Source organism: Schistocerca cancellata, chromosome 9 (genome assembly GCF_023864275.1).
Source record: "Schistocerca cancellata isolate TAMUIC-IGC-003103 chromosome 9, iqSchCanc2.1, whole genome shotgun sequence".
Classification (NCBI taxonomy): Eukaryota; Metazoa; Arthropoda; class Insecta; order Orthoptera; family Acrididae; genus Schistocerca; species Schistocerca cancellata.
Genome location: NC_064634.1, coordinates 117,795,173 through 117,813,250, shown reverse-complemented (window position 1 = coordinate 117,813,250; position 18,078 = coordinate 117,795,173). Strand labels below are relative to the sequence as shown.

General features: G+C 42.3%; 1 protein-coding gene across 1 annotated transcript in view; it reads right to left on the bottom strand.

Moving 5' to 3' along the window:
- The window catches only part of LOC126101218 (translation initiation factor IF-2-like), a 93,377-nt gene that overhangs the window by 9,717 nt on the left and 65,582 nt on the right, over positions 1 to 18,078 (bottom strand). The gene's annotated exons all lie outside the window — the stretch shown is intronic.

Below are 18,078 nucleotides of genomic sequence, written 5' to 3'. Positions count from 1 at the left end.
GAGATTTAGCGTCTCTAGAGCCCTGTGATTGGCTTAATGCGGTGCGAAGGCGATGTCGTTAGTGCACTTTGTGGGATTGGTGCAAAGCACTAGGGTGTGGGACTTTGGTCTGGTGAGCATTTCTGGTCGAAGCTCTGGCATGTGTGGCTGGTACTTGGGACCTGTCCTAAGACTGACATCACTTGCGAGTAGTTTAGACCGGGGAGCCTGAGGTGAAGTTCTTACAAGGTGCGTTCAAGTTCTAAGGCCTCCGATTTTTTTTCTCCGGACTGGAAAGAGATAGAAACATGCACATTGTTTTAAAATGAGGTCGCGTTCATTGTCAATACTTCCCAGAGATGGCAGCACCGACCGGCAGATGGAATTTTACCGCCAGCGGCGAGAATGAGAACTGTTTTAAATACTTAAAATGGTGACGTTTTCCTTACTTGAACAGCGTGCAATCATTCGTTTTCTGAATTTGCGTGGTGTGAAACCAATTGAAATCCATCGACAGTTAAAGGAGACATGTGGTGATGGAGTTATGGATGTGTCGAAAGTGCTTTCGTGGGTGCGACAGTTTAATGAAGGCAGAACATCGTGTGACAACAAAGCGAAACAACCTCGGGCTCGCACAAGCCGGTCTGACGACATGATCGAGAAAGTGGAGGGAATTGTTTTGGGGGATTGCCGAATGACTGTTGAACAGATCGCCTCCAGAGTTGGCATTTCTGTGGGTTCTGTGCACACAATCCTGCATGACCACCTGAAAATGCGAAAAGTGTCATCCAAGTGGGTGTCACGAATGCTGACGGACGACCACATGGCTGCCCGTGTGGCATGTTGCCAACCACTGTTGACGCGCAACGACAGCATGAATAGGACTTTCTTTTCGTCGGTTGTGACGATGGATGAGACGTGGATGCCATTTTTCAATCCAGAAACAAAGCGCCAGTCAGCTCAATGGAAGCACACAGATTCACCGCCACCAGAAAGATTTCGGGTAACCGCCAGTGCTGAAAAAATGATGGTGTCCATGTTCTGGGACAGCGAGGACGTAATCCTTACCCATTGCTTTCCAAGGGGCACTACGGTAACAGGTGCATCCTACGAAAATGTTTTGAAGAACAAATTCCTTCCTGCACTGCAACAAAAACGTCCGGGAAGGGCTGCGCGTGTGCTGTTTCACCAAGACAACGCACCCGCACATCGAGCTAACGTTACGCAGCAGTTTCTTCGTGACAACAACTTTGAAGTGATTCCTCATGCTCCCTACTCACCTGACCTGGCTCCTAGTGACTTTTGGCTTTTTCCAACAATGAAAGACACTCGCCGTGGTGGCACGTTCACCAGCCGTGCTGCTATTGCCTCAGCGATTTTCCAGTGGTCAAAACAGACTCCTAAGGAAGCCTTCGCCGCTGCCATGGAATCATGGCGTCAGCGTTGTGAAAAATGTGTACGTCTGCAGGGCGATTACATCAAGAAGTAACGCCAGTTTCATCGATTTCGGGTGAGTAGTTAATTAGAAAAAAAATCGGAGGCCTTAGAACTTGAATGCACCTCGTACTGTGCCGACAGTGTGACTTCAAACGTCTAGGACTACTCGTTTGTTGAGGGCATACTTATACGTTTTTGGTTTACCAGTCTTGACGTTTGGTATCCTTGTGAGCTCTGTCGTATAAGTGAGGCAAATTGGTCCTTGGTTCGACCAGCGAATGGGTGTATCACACACTGTAATCTACCGTGATTTCAGGCCTCTGGTAGAGAGTAAATTGCGATCCGTCTGCCTGATCGCTAGACCGTGAGATTTTGGCACTTCTTTCGTAGGTGCGACCGATTCACAGGTGCAGCCGCAAAGTCTCACTTCCGCAGCACACATTTCGCCAGATGCAAGTTACACTGCAGCACGAAGCAAACAGGGTAACGTACTGCCTCTCCGGAATTGTCAGGGCATACAGAACTCAATCGCCACTTGATCTCAACTGCACCTATGTAGAGAACTACAGCAGATTCGATCAGTCAGTCTGCTCAGCGTCAGATCAATTCAGATTGCGTTATCCACATTTTTACGGCCTGAGTACTTGACTCACTCCACTAGTTAAACTGTCTTGCCACCCAGGATCCTTGTCCAGTGTAGTCTTTAACCACCTGCTAGTTGTTTATGGTATTCAATCAATAACTTGTTTAGCATAATTTATGACTGTTTTTTTGGAAAAATAAATGTTAATAATAAAATTGTCAACATTCTAAATCATTTAAATAGTCCCCACTAGGGTTGCCTTTCAACTGACGTTTCCTTTCCGTGTCGTAGTGGTGTACCCACGTTTCGTCTCCTCTCACAATTGAACAGAGAAAGGCCTCACCTTCATTCTCGTAACGCGAGAGGAGTTCCTGGCAAATTTCAGGTCTGTGCGCTTTCATTTCAGGTGTCAGCATCCAGGTACCCATCGTGCACAGATCTTCCGATATCCAAGCAAAGCAATAATGTGACCCACACGTTCTCGAGAAATTCTGATTGTGCTTGCAATTTCCCTTTGAGTGATACGACGATCGACCTGAATCAATCTATCAACATTTTGCTTTTGAAACTTAGTGGTTGCTGTCACAGGACGACCAACTCTTTGTCACGCATGTCAGGCGTTCCCGCCTCAACATCTGTAAACTTACTTGCCCAACGACGCATAGTACTCAGATCAACACAATCGCCGTAAACTGATTTCATTCTCTGATTAATCTCCTTTGGGATGACACCTTCTGCTTTCAAGAATTCAATGACTGCACGTTGCTTATATCGCATTGGCCGACCGTCTGCGCAAGGTTCCATACTTTACACTGTAACAACACAACCGTTCAATGCTAAGGTTCCCGCCAACTAGAGCTTAGAGAAGAGGCTAAGGAACAAGTTAGTACCTGCCACATACCAATGCTGCCAACTGTTGAAGAGTTACGAAGGTGGAGGCATTACTTTTCAGTCAACCCTCGTACATTCGCGATACGCACCCGCGTATGGACGTATTTAAAGAGCAGCGGCCAAATAACACTAACGGTAAGAAACAGAATGAAATTCACTGGAAGAATTCTCGGGAACTGTAGTCCTCCCTTGAAGGACGTAACACACAAAATCACCATTTGAACACTATTTGGGTATTGATCCTCAGTCCGGAACTGTCACCAGAGAGGGACTAATGGTAGCAAACAGTCACGGTACAAAGAAGGGCGACACGTTTCGCCGCGGGCTCATTTAGTATGGGCGAGAGCCCCGCGGATATGCCCATTCAGCTTCTGTAGCAGACGCTGCAAGTGAGTAGTTGGCTTCCTTTTCCAATTTCGAGGCCGTACTTTCATAGGTGACACAGCCAATATTTTGCCTTTTCCTAAATATATCTCGCGAAAAACCATGTAGATAAAATCAGAGAGATTCATTTTGAGGTGATATTTCTTTATGAAGGATTGATTTTTGTCCAGTTTTACTTTAAAAATATATGCGTCTGATTGATTCTGACTCGAACAAAACAATTATTTTTCAACCTTAAATGTTTCGGTGTTGTTCACCTTCTTCAGGGAGTTTTCCTTTATTTTATTTTATTTTTTTATATTTTTTTGGTACTGCGTGCTGCTATTCACGTTGTTGTCTTTCATCCAACAACAGTAAAGTACATGCTTCAGGATAATTTGTCAGCTGTAATTTTTGTTGTTTCTTCGTTGTGATGACTCTATTAGCTCAGTTCACTGTTCGATAATTCAACTCTTTCCCCATTTTGGTTTGGAATAATATGGACATAGATGTTAAAGGTGGCCTAAATTCAATAAATTCTTTCTCTGTGCGTCATCTTGCAATCCTTCTACCGGGGTGTAACTATTAGTGGAACCAGGATTTTCGTCATGACAGTAAAGCAGGGCTGATTGTTCACCTACAGTCTGCCGCTGCTACTGGGAGAAGTCCATTTTATTACAGGACATCAAACGCGTGTCTCGTCAGACACGAAAACATCTCCGGACGGAAGTAAGTCCAAGCACATTACCAAAGATGTAAACAACCATATTTGTGTCAGTAAAGTGAGATCAGTCTTAATCCATGGATCGTACCTACATGAGAACAATAATTACAGTGGTATATCGCAACACCGCTACGAAATGGAGAAAAAAATGATAGGCAGACTGAAATAAAGACGAGAGAAGATGATGGCAGTGCAAGATTAGAGCAATGTAGTAACAGTGAAGAAAAATAAAACAAAAGCAAATAATAAGAAGGAAAAGAGACAGAAGTAAAAGCTGTAGAAGTTGATCACTGATATATTCCTGCCCTTTTTTCTGAAAGACAACTTGCAAATGCTGAAGCACAATGACTTTCACTTTTGAGACACTTGTGAGTACCAGAGAAGTCTATTTCTTAGTTTATCATATTCGTCGTTCTCTGTTCAGCTTCTGGGGCCGAAACAGTAGGCTGTTATGAATTTACGCTTGCTGTACACAGATGGATATAACGATTCCTCATTATCCAACGTATTTATACGGTACTGCGGATATATATTATTGAACCCATAAACGATTCATCATCTGTTGTAATAATGGCTGTGAAGTACCGCAGCAAAAACATCAATGCAGGAGGCCACACAGCGGTCGTAATTTTCAAGTGCTTAGTGGCAAATGGGCCGTACCACTAATACTGGACCGTAACACTAATACTGTGTAGTCACTTAGTCAATTCAACACGTCATGTATCATCTGCACGATATCTCTCGAAATACAGGGCCCGGCAAAAAGACTTCCCGCAGTGCAAAAGGTAAGTACGAACAAAACAAACGAAGACGCAAGGAAAATATTTTTATTTTCGAACAACAAATACTACACCATTTTACATCAGCTGGCTTTATAAATTACGTACGGTAAATGCCGACCTCCATCGCTGATACATTGAAGAAGCCTTTCCTGGAAGATGAGAATAGTTTTTCGTGTCATTTCGGATGGAGTTATAGTGACATCCTGGATAATGGACTCCTTAAATGTTTGCATCTCTGTGGGGCGATATTTGTAAATTAAATGTCCCCAAAGAAAAATATCACAAGGTGATAAACTGGGTGACCTTGGGGGCCAGGTGATGTCTCCTCATGGAGAGAGAAGACGTCTGGGAAACCACTATCGCAAAATTTGTAGATAACGCCAAGATCCGTGGAATGTGGCTCAATCTTGTCTCCCACTTCATACTCCCCAGAAAATTGGTTTAACTTAGGTTGGAGAAAGGTTTCTGCCTTGTTACAGTAACTATTTGAACTAACAGTTACCGTTAAGGACCCCACTCACAAAACTCAGAAAAAACGCGTGATGGCTGTGAAGTGGTTGTTACTGGTGTACCTGAGAGTTCTCTGTCGCCCAACATCGGAAATTTTGTTTATTAACACGACGTGATATGTACAAGTGGGATTCATCAGACGAAATGAAAACAGGGTGAGGGGAATTTTGTGAAACATTTTTTCACACACAGCTCTGCGAATTTCAGAATCTCTCTCACTTTGTTCTGGGGTAATTATAATTTCGTTTGGATGCACGTGAAGAGCTCTCAGCGGAATACTTCTTACACTCGTATCAGACAGTCCCACAAGAGTTTGAATGTTTAGATGGTGGACAGACACACTCACACGAGCTACATTTTCCGGCGTTGTTACAGTTCGAGGTTGGCCACTAGATTTTCTTTTCAGTGCAGAACCTGATGCTCTGAGGTTCCATTCTCAAACCTGAGTATCATAAAAGAGAGAGAGAGAGAGAGAGAGAGAGAGAGAGAGAGAGAGAGCGCTGGAACACAATAAAGTCGTCTAAGTTCGAGCCGAATGTGTAACGCCGCCCCATGAGTAGAATTCACAGAACCACCGTTACGAGCAGGTTCCTCCACAACAAACGCTCAACGCTCACCTACCCAAGCCATTGCGTCTGTTGAAAATTGCACGTACACCGATGTCAATCGATATCCCGTCCACATCAGTATCCTGATCACTACTCACACAGAAGCCTTTATAAATATGGGAGGTCTTTTTGTCGGCCAGCGATTTACAGAATACGTATTCATGATTGGTTTGTGTCTGCAGATTAAGTGGTACCAAGAGCAAATATGTGTTAGTTAAATAACAAAACTGAATGTATTATTCGTGGGTATTAGGCATACGATTAATGACAAATGCTTTATTTAAACAAGTAAAGTTTTTGTCTTTTGTATTATTTGAATAACTCGAAAACTGAGGCTCTTATCGAAAATTAAACTAAATTATATTTCCTACAGGAAAGGCATTGTTCATGTTTGTAAGCACTAATGGTTTCCACATTGGATGTGGTGCGAAAATCGCAGATTACTGAAAATACTGGTTTGGTTGTTAAAATTGTTTACTGTTAAATGAAGTTGATTAAGAACAACAATCAAATTGTATACCACATATAAGTGTGTAGTAAAGCCTTGTTAACGAATAAATCGTGTTCTGTGGATGTAACATGATAGAAGGGGCGGGTGTGGAGGATAGAAGCGTGACAGCGGAGAGGTCACTGGACTGTCGTCATGCACTTCCCTCCTTCATAGGTCTACAAACTGAAGAGCGAGCAGATGATTCCCCACTCTATCTGCCCTTACGTCGCAAGAAGTGGTTACACGGTGGTTCACAAGTTATACCGACTCTCCACAGCGCGCTACATGGACTAGTCACGACGCACTGCGTAGACATGTCTGGAGGTGTTCACTTTCCACTACATGGAAAAGGGATATGACCTGCTGATATTACTAACGTAAGAAACTGATTTGAACTAAATACACATGAATATCTGTACACTGTTCTACAATGCTAGAGGGTAAATTGATTCTTAGTCACCCTGTACTGTAGCGTTTTATGGGAAGGGCAAATTCCCTCACCACGAGCGCTGTCCAATGAAGTTATTTTGCTTACTCGCGTAAGAGAACTGGACAGGAGGTGTTGGGGAAGTAGTCTGTCTGAATAATGAAAAGTGAGTACCACTCGTGGTGGGGGAAGTCGCCTTTCCTAGAAGAACGCTACACCTGCCGTACAACTTGACTAAGAATCAATTTCTCCTCTAGCACTATAGGACAGTATGCAGAGATTTATCTATTTTCAGTCCGAATTCGGTTTTTTCGTTAGTATTATTCTATTAGTAACTCATAATGGTATTCCATGTAGTGTAAATTCACTTTGTGGAAAGTCCCTGGGCAAGTCTGCGCACTGCGTAGCCTGTGATTCATAAGGCGTATTACGGAGGGTAAGTATAACTCTGTGAAACACCTAGAAGCCGTGGGTTTCGAGTTAATAATGAAAAACTTAAAAGAAAGTAACCATCCCACCTCTACGCTCTCACCAAACAGTTTCTTTAGTATGTTGGTCATGACACTCCTTCCCATCACTGTGCAAAAAATTCCTAATTTGCCTTCCTTGCCTTGTCTATTTAGCTTGTAAATTTTCGTGAGATTACAAACTAAGTAAAAAGACAAACACTTTTTCAAAGGGCGTAGGAAACCAACATCCACAGACACAATAATACATTCCGCATCCAGCCAATACACAACCAGAATATACCTGCACTAAGAATAATGTCATAGAAAATAGCAGGATTCCAACCAGCAACAGAAATGATGAAAATGAAACCAGTACAGTTAGACAAAAAGCTAGGAATAATGGGCATGACAACAACATAATACATAGGCTGAGTCCTAAAATTAAGACGCAGCTACGAAACGAATATAGTGTGTCCAGAATGCAGGGAACCTTATAAGCTCCAGATCCACAAATACACGTTACATACAAACACAATGATAACACTATACAAAGTACGTTAACTAACACTGAAGTATGTCAATAGGAAACCAACCAAGTCAAAACATAAAGAAACCAAAGCAATAAACTGATGAAAAATATTTATAAGCTAAGAAATATGCAAATAACAATTATAAGAAAAATGTTAAGAAAGATGCTTTGTGAAATTTATTTAAGTTCTTTGCATATCGATGGTGACAGTGAAGTATCCGCACCAAGCTCTTTGTTGGCTGGAGAGAGCCAGCGCATTGATACATAGGGATCGTGGCAAGAAGCGCGCAGTATTGTCAATAGAACACTCTTGAGTCAACCTTTGTGCAGTGAGGTAGTGTGTAGAGACAGAGCGGTGTGCCTGTTCGCCACCAGCTATATATTACTTGAAGAATACTATAATTACATAATTGGTAATTTCTTTATGAATTATTAAAAATCGACTTCATAAAGACATTAAAGGTATTTAAGCGCTAATTGCATATTGCAAGTTCGTTGTTAAGTTTTTAATCTGTTTCATGTAAACAATCCCCAAATTAAGTTTATAATTTGAATCATTATAAGGTGTTAAAAATTTATATGCAATCATTTTCAGAACAGATCAGTTTATCTCAGTCAATATCGTATTATTTTCCATTGAACCCAGTAACCTCAAGATTTAACTTTTGTTGAGTTTACTCAATTTTTTTATTTAATAATGACATCGAATTTTGCATCAGTGACTTCAATCAAAAACGCAAATGAATAATAAGTACAGTTTTAGCTCACATATTTCCAATCCTAGTAAATGAATGCCAACCCAAACAATAATCAACAATAGATCAGAGTGAGTATATCGAGACATGCAGTCAGATGACGTTATCCAGAGGTGACCCAGTAAAATAAAAGGTAAGGAAAATATATATGTATGTTTTTAGGTTCACTGCATAGACAACCAGTATTGAGGGCCACGGCGTAAGCTTATGTGTTCATGTCGAAATAACCTTCTTTTGATCAGTCACATTAATATTGTTACCAATAAATGCACAAGGCGTACAACATTGTGTTCGCTAAAGACTATCAGATCAGACACGTTGTCAAAAGCAAATCCAGACAGGAAAGCTGAAAAGCACAAAAAGTTCAATTCTCTTTGTTTCTTTCATTAGATGGAAAGTAAGTTAAATTATTTTATTCTAGACGGGAAGGTTATTGTCTAAATGCATTAAATGCAATCATTATTTCTTTTATTTATTCGACGGGAAGGTTTCAACACACAGAGTGACGGACATTCTACAAACAACGGAGCCTTTATATAGCACATATAACTTCGGTTACTCGATAAATCAGTCAAATCTAAAGGCCATAAATTCAACTAAATACCTTGGAATGACAACTACGAAAAACTTAAATTAGAAGGAACACATAGAAATTGTTGTGACGAAGGCTAACCAAAGACTGCGTTTCACTGCCAGGACATTTAGAAAATGTAACAGATTTACTAAGGATACTGCCTATACTAAACTTTTCCGTCCTGTTTTAGAATACAGCTGCGCGGTGTGGGATCCTTACCAGATAGGATTGACGGAGTACAAAAAAAAGTTCAAAGAAGGGTAGCACGTTTTGTATTATCACGAAATATGGGAGAGTGTGTCACTGATATGATACAGGTTTTGGGCTTGGACATCACTAAAACAAAGGCGTTTTTCGTTGAGGGGGAAAGATACAGGAATTTGTTGTTTCCGAGCGCTGTACGAGATTGGAATAACAGCGAATTGTGAAGGTGGGTCGATGAACCTTCTGCCAGGTACTTAAATGTGATTTACAGAGTATCCATGTAGATGTAGAAAAATATGCTGACTGTCCAAGCACACTTCAGTCAACAAACAATAGTGATGAACGAAGCCCAATATACAGTAGAAACTTCAAAATAAGTTACAAAGAACACATCAGACATCAGAAGTGTAGAACAAACACAACATTCCAAATTCGGACAGCACTTAAAACACCACAGCCAGCATCTCATCAGTGTAGAAAAGTATATGAAAATACCAATAAATAATCACAAAAAATACCTTATCACAAGGCAAGAATATTGCCACACCCAAAAAGAGATTGCATAAAACGAACAGCCTAATAAAACAAATAAAGCAGCATTAAAATATATAGGGATAAATATGTACACCTGACTATACATAAGCATATTAAAAAGCACACGCAACAGATATGTATACACATTGTCAGTTGGCAATAATACTCAATAGTAGCAACAACATTCAGTGGTTGACAACCATATACAAAGGAGAATAGGGAGAGACTGCGTGTGCATCCCAACTGCTAATACCGCTACCCAGTTTCTCTTGTTTTCGAAAAAGCACTGAAGGATATGTTAGCGTTTATAGACGACCTGTTAGAAACTGTGAAGATGGGATGTTTGCTTATGGCCAAGTTATGCGAAAATATTCGTAATATGTTATGACGAGTTAAGGGATGCTCAAGTATTTTAAGTTTTTGATGGTATATTCGTCAGAACGTTGTAGGAGAAAGAATAGTTGAAGATGTTATAGAGAGCAATTAAACAGTGACTGGTTCAGTCCATCGTGAGTTTCATGGACTGGATTAGAAAACTTAATGTCAATACGTATGAGTTCATGTAAAGACATTACACTAATAAGATCCTACTGCAAGAGAGCAGTGAAGACATTTTAGCGAGTGCTTATACCAATGTCTCAAGAAAAGTATGGCATAGTTCTCTAAACACCTAGCTGGAGCCGTGGAAATGGTAACAGCGTTTGAGGAGTTTGCATTATAAACGAGAGGATTTTTCCACTGACGTCAGTTTTTACCTTTGTGGGCCAACAGGACAACTACACTAAGAGTGCCATCATTTGCAGTGTATGAAAAGTGAAGTAGTAGGACATTGTGAACGAGACTGTTGACTGAATAAGAGGCACGAAAGAAAAACATGAAATGGGAACAGTAACTTAATGTTAAACGTCAATGGGAGCTCCAGGCCTGCTTAGTAGCTGTCAAATTAAATTTTAGGACAACTAAAACATGGGCAGAAGCGAAAGTTGTTAGTCTGAAGACCCGCAGTCCTCCAGGGTCTTTGCTAGTGAGCCCAGTGACAGAGTACAGAATCTCAACTCGTAATGAGCTTCTAGTGTATCATAAATGATACCACATACCTCATTACCTACAACTGATGAAGGAGGAGTTTATTGATTAACAGTTACAGGATCATATCATTGTTTTATTGTGATCACAGATATTTCAACAGTCAACAGACGCAGATCTGATTCCTAATATACGGAAACTGCAACAATTTGTAGCAGTGCAGGTACTTTTCTACGATGGATATGTGAATTATCAGTTAGATGCAATACCGAAAGACTACTCAGAAATGGTATTTATGTGTTTTTGGGCCATTAGCAATATTGTCGTATCTCATTACAGCTAAAGAACGAACTAGTCACAGTGTTTGTTAAACAAAGTTTCGAAGAGGCTAAAACCAAAACAGTATGTGGCATATTTTCATGACATAACTCTCTTTGCAAACGATATGTAAGAATATATACTGTACTACAGCTAAGGGATGTTTAAATGGCTACTAGCAGCTCACCTAACACTGAGTATACAGAAGCATTTAGGATTTAGGACATGCGGTTAGTGGTGATAGAATCTAGGCACCTCCTAAATTAGAAAGAGAAATACAGTTTTGTCCAATGCCTCATATGAAATGGAGGAGTTACTGTCTTTTAGTGGATTTAAGAAATGACTATGGAAAGTTTATTCCAAAATTTGCAGTACTAGCACCCCACTGACCCATTTTTTTGAAAAAAGGAGTGAAGTATCATTAAAAAAGTGTGTGAATGTGTTAGGTAAATTAAAAGAATAGTTGTCAACTGACATGGTGTTGATTTTTGAAAACTATGAAAAAAATTCATTTTGTCATATCATGCAGTCAATCACACACTTGGTTTTGTATTCAGTCAAGAAGTATATGGAACAGAGCATCTGTTAACCTTTGCCTCACTTCAGTGAAGTAAAGTGGAAAGAAATTACTCTACAATGGACAAGGAAACGCTGAGTTTCTTACATGGCTATTTATATGATAGGAAATTTGAAGTAATAACAGATCATGAAGCATTAAAGTGGATGTCAGGGTTGGAAGAACCATCAAGCAGATTAATGTATCAGGAACCAGAGATTAACAGTTTGTAGGTAATTAACTGACCAGCCAAAAACCACAGGCATGCAGACGGCCTCAGTTGATAGGTTTGGATGTCAAAAAATGTGCGCCACACAGCTGCAAACTGGCAGAAATCCAAAGCAGCTGCCAAAGACTGTAAGCTGTCTCCAACTAAACCACAGTTCATGGTGCATAATGAAGTGTTATGTTAGAAAACATAATTCAGATCTCATATTTTAGTCTGGCCACATTGTGATAGAAAGTATTGAGACACGAACACGATTACATATCAGCAAGCTACTAGGTTCAAAGAACCATGGAGTGGTATGCGACCATAAAGTACTGCTTGTAAACATGTGAGAACGATGTGGAACGTTATATGAAGCAGTGAATTGCCATGTGGACAGGAGGCTGAATCGATCCATCTGACTATTCCACTGTAAGGATTACTGGAGGCTAGTAAGCCATTTGAAATGACTGGCATGGACTTCTTATGTCCTCTAGCGCAAACACAGGTACGAAATGTCTATGTACTGATGATAAAAGATCACTTTTCATGCTATGTGGAAATGACCAAAACATGAAATTGACACACTGGCTCAGGCCCTGGTAAATATTGGTTGTTGAAGTTGTTCCAGGGATGTTAATTATAGATCAGGGCACCAATTGGATGTCACTGGTTATGGGACCAAATTCCATTAATGTGTTCATAATTTAACACCACAGAACAGAACCAGGGACATAACTAGATCACATCCATCAACAATGACCTCCCTTTTCAGTAGCAAAGAGATTTTTCCACATACAGCTCTCATGAGTCCAACAGCCTGGGACACCGACCAACGTCCAGGAAGTTTCTGTGGTTCGAGCTCTAATGCGTGATGACACCACATCTCACTTCATGATCCTGTTAGAGACCATTCTGGGTGATGCAGTAAAATGGTGGCTTCCCCATTGTCAGACCTAGACAGCTACATTTAAACCAACCGGGCCAAACCATAATTACTGAACAGTCTCTATGTGCTAGACAGTGTCCCACTGATAATACTGGCATCACTGCATCTGTCCATCGTCTGACCATATGGGCAACTCAGTACTCAGCCACCTTCATGGGACTACTTTGCGAGATCCAGCCATCCACTCGTCTGTTAAGGCTCTATGGAGGGCTCCTAGGCCATATGTTACCTGATGTGAACTCGTCTTCCACTGTTCATGGTGACTTCAGTTAAAAGTGTAGGTGGCCCGGTGGTCCCGGTCGCCTACGGTGGACTGGAAGCCGAGCGGTGACCCCTCCAGTTGACAGGATGCTTGGAAATGGCTGTGGATGCGTCAGAAACGCCAAAGAAACATTATTAATTAATGACACCTTTATTCCTGCCGAGTAAAATGTGGCCCGTGTAACACAGGCTGGCTGAGCTTGGTGCTATCAACGACCTTCCCTGAGTCCTCGCTGACTCGAAGCGATGACACCAGCTCCAGACCGCACCAGTCTTGCTAGCGCAGCGCCACGTGCTGTGACATAGCGATGGAATGCCCTTACTTCAGCCGCGCGTGGCTGATGGCGCCCAGCTGGCCAGCTGGCTCAGCGGTGGGCAGCAGACCACTGTGCGTAGGGGGCTCCAGGTTGGAGTCCTGGTGCTTTCGGCATGAGAAGCGTTCTCGTAGTGCGGAGTGTACTCTGTCCCACCCCGTCTTCTTCCCTGCTCCTCCTGGTGGCTCGTCCGCAGTTGATGGGCGGAACGGGTTGCAGTCCCCCAGCGTCGTCGGCACACCAGGTTGTGACGGTGGATTCACAGGGCCTAGGCCCCGCACGATCTCGACGACGGCTCACTGATGTGGTCAGCATTGGCGGCGAGCGAGTCTGCCGCGATGTCTGCTAATCCTGGGTTAATGATTGACTTCGGCAGCAGAGAGGACCAGAGCTGGTACTGTCTCCTCACATTTGCTGCTGGATGGACCGCCCTTACTGCAACATCTCCTTAATAAAGATTAACATGTCGATCACCGAACTGAGCGCTACGCAGCGTCCCAGTACACATATAACTGCAAGTCTAACTGTGAGTTCCTTGTTGCTATCAAACCTAGCGTATTTAAAGGAAGCAGGAGCGACGTCCTGACGTCATGCTCGTTTGTAATGAACGCATTCGTTCCACTTACACTGCTGATTTATCTGTAGTACTCGCCCCTTAGGTGTTCTTGTGACAGAGTTACGTGTTGTTACGGCAGACTTACGCGAAGTTATGAAATGCAGTACAGCCGACGCTATACCTCTGTCTTACACTCTACGAAAGTCTCCGTCTAACACAAACCCGCGGCTTAGCAATTCTCTCTCGCCTGTTGTGTGTAACCAGGCCACTGCCCCTGCGTGATGACACATCCCAATACATGTGCAATCGTCTTACCTCTTAGCTAACCTACTGCCTCTGGCTCTCGGCATAGGGAACGAAACTTTGACAATATTCCACGTTTCCAACTCTTTACTATTCTGTGACACTACAATAGTAGCCATCCAGCTATGGGTCAGATAATGCAAGACTTCCACTGACACAGCAAGTGCCACAGCTGTACACAGCTGGCACTACTGCTGACTGTGGTGCTGGGAGGTCAAGACTCCAGGAGACCACATGTCGGCTTAATTTGCTACGTTCATCAGGGATCAACACTAGCAGCATCATAGGCTGATCAATGTAAATAAATGGTAATAAAGAGCTTCTAGGATCCACAAGCTGCCTCTTTTGCTACACCTACACCCATCTTCAGTAGAGAATCACCGCCCTTACCAAGCCACCATAGACACCCCATTACAGCAATTTAATGACAATATTAGGTTATAATGTAAATAGTCATCATACCGATTAGAATATTTTGTTACAATATTATGCTGTTGTGGCATATAATTCTAGGTTTCACAAAGGTAGGTACCAGTCGCCATACACTGTAGTTTATGACCAGAAAAGTCTTCAGCATTAGAGGTAGTAAACCTGTAGTATGAAGAAACGTAGAATCAGTATGGGATTTCACAAGAACTTTACAAAGGTGTGGAATGAAGCACAAAAAGCAAATACAAAGACCCTGGTATGTCAGAAACGGTTGAGGCAATGGTATGTTAGGTTACCTGATTACTATGTAAGATAGTGGATTAAGTTAAAGACACGCACACCAAAGAGAAAGACAAAATATTCTTCATCCTTTGCCAAGGGTCATACGAAATGATTGAGATGATCTCATCTGTGAATGTGAAGCTATTGATACAACAGTCGTCCACACTGGGAATATCCTTCACTTTTGGAGCAAGGAGAAGATGACACAGCAAGAGGAGCAGACCACTCCTGCATAAGCTACGTACACATTGCCTTGTGTGTTAAGATCTAGAGTTAAAACGATGTAAGGAGGAAGGAGAACTGTATGACAAGTTTAGGAGTTTCCTTAGATGTGTATTTTATATCTTACGCCATCTACGATGGTAATAAAAATGTGTGAAGGGAATAATGTAGAAATGGTGAAGGAATTTTATCATAAGTGTGTATTTTGCTCTAGATGGTAATTTGGAGTTTATAATGAATTGATTGATTACAGTCTTGTGAGGTGTTAAAAATTGTTTGTGGGATATCATGTGCATCGTTTATTTGAACTGATTGTGTTGCTTGTTAGTGTAGAATTTTGGGGGTTTGTTGTGTTTAAAACACACTCCAGAAAGCGTTTGTTCGTTTTATTGATGAATAGATCCTAAGTGGAGTATACCTATGAGTTTTTTAGGTTGTAAATTTAGAAGGAACATCAGGACAGAAAGTAATACACAGTCAGCATGTAGTGTAGCATTAGAGAGGGTGTGGCAGTACAATGGTTTTGATGTGCAGTAATGTTTTGCACATGCTCATTTCAGGGTAGGACAGCCAGCGGGATATTCTCAAAACACGACCACCTTTCCAGAAGCCAGAATCTCACTTGATATATTCAGTACATGACACAATTTTTGTTATCACTACTTGCAATGAGCAAGGACGTTCGAGTTGAATGGAATGCTTAGAGCAACAGGACAACAGAATATTACTGAAAGGTACCTGGGACCGACTTCTCAGCTTCCAGCAACAATTGTGGAAGCTATGATTCAGAACCTAACATATCCGCTGCATTATGTACGTGATAATCAATTAGAAATTCAGCCAGCTAGGAACCCGACCATCCTGAATAATACCACAGAGTCTACAATACTCAGTTACCTCAATAAGCTTATACCCACACATGAGGGCCTTATTAGCGCAGAGTATATGTTTGGTCATATTCAGCAATACCACAGACGTACCAGCATGGGTCATGTTATTCGGAATCTCATCCTCAGCTAACATCTTAATCCTGGTCCTCACTTGTATAGGCTAAGTCTACAAATACTGTAGAACTAGCTACACACTAAAACTTCGAGTCCATTATATTCCATCCGAGTGGGTCATCCCCACGTTGTGAGAAGTTCAGCTGCACCAATCTCTTTACATCTTTTGGCAGACTGAAAGCAGAAGAAAAACAATCAGTGTGGGATTATTAAGAGTGCAAGAAAATGTAAAAAGTTCTTTTTGATTCGCAGGTTTAACAGGTTCATGGGATTCAGAGGTGCGAAACTTCCTAAAGGAGCGAGAATTGTTGCAACAGCAACCTCTATCCAGGTTTCAAAACCTGTTGAGAGGCAAGCAGACAAGCTGCCTACGAAATCCTTCTGAAGGTGCTAGAGTCTTGGTTGGGGAGCATGGTGCACGACCCCAGTCCACCACAGCAGTGTACTGAATTTCCATCTGCCGTGGTACAATGCCGCGCCGCCTTGTCATCTACATGACTGGACGCCTGAGCGGCTATAAATGTCATCTGTTCCGATCTTAGCAGCACCTTCTCTTCGACTGTAACTGTCGTTATGTCATTCTCCATGCCAGCCGTAGGTCCCAACAGGGCCAATCATCTTCAGCTGCCTCTAGCAGCAACATCGGCCAGCGGCGGCTCTTCAAGCCACTCCTAGACCTGATGATTCCAGGTCTCAAGCCAGTGCCACCCAAGTAGAACCTCCTCCAGAGTAGCTCATCAGGCACCCTGGGCGCCTCCTAGAGGTTCGCCTCCTTTCCACACTGGTGACTGTCTGCCATTCAGCATGCCATCCCGCCTACCCAATACCTGATAGCCTTGAGTCCACAAGGCCGCACCAGCCACTGATATTCTGTCGAAGAAGCATTGCTTCCTGGCATACTCAAGTTACCGACAGCCGAGCACGCAACTGTGTGTTATGATGTAATAGTAGCGACTGTTTGGGTTGAGGCTGAGGTGACCACCCACGATACTAAGACGCCACCATTAACCTCTATACAGGCCACTTGCAGAATAAGGTGTGTTACTGATAATTGAGCTCTTATGATTCGGCACTCGCTGTGGCGCTGGAGAACGCAACATACAATCCCACATACGCAGTATGTGGCAGTAAGGACTGTGCTGACATTTAATGGCGTCCACCCTTCCGACTTCATTACATCTACATCTACATTTATACTCCACAAGCCACCCAACGGTGTGCGGCGGAGGGCACTTTACGTGCCACTGTCATTACCTCCCTTTCCTGTTCCTGTCGCGTATGGTTCGTGGGAAGAAAGACTGTCGGAAAGCCTCCTTGCGCGCTCGAATCCCTCTAATCTTATATTCGTGATCTCCTCGGGAATTATAAGTGGGGGGAAGCAATATATTCGATACCTCATCCAGAAACGGAACCTCTCGAAACCTGGCCAGCAAGCTACACCCCGATTCAGAGCGCCTCTCTTGCAGAGTCTGCCACTTGAGTTTGCTAAACATCTACGTAACGCTATCACGCTTACCAAATAACCCTGTGATGAAACTCGCCGCTCTTCTTTGGATCTTCTCTATCTCCTCTTTCAAACCGACCCGCCCTGCTAGTGAAATTTCGGAAGACTGCAAGCATAAGAACCACTTTGAAATCAGCAAACCAAGAACACCTGCAGGGCAGTATCAACAAACTATGTAACTATAGGCTAGGACCATTATTACGGTGAATAAAGTGCTGAAATTCTGGAACTGTTTCTAATCTGAAACTACAGTGTATGTTATCTAAATCAAAATGGTATACTTTAGTTCAATGAGGACTCCTTTCAA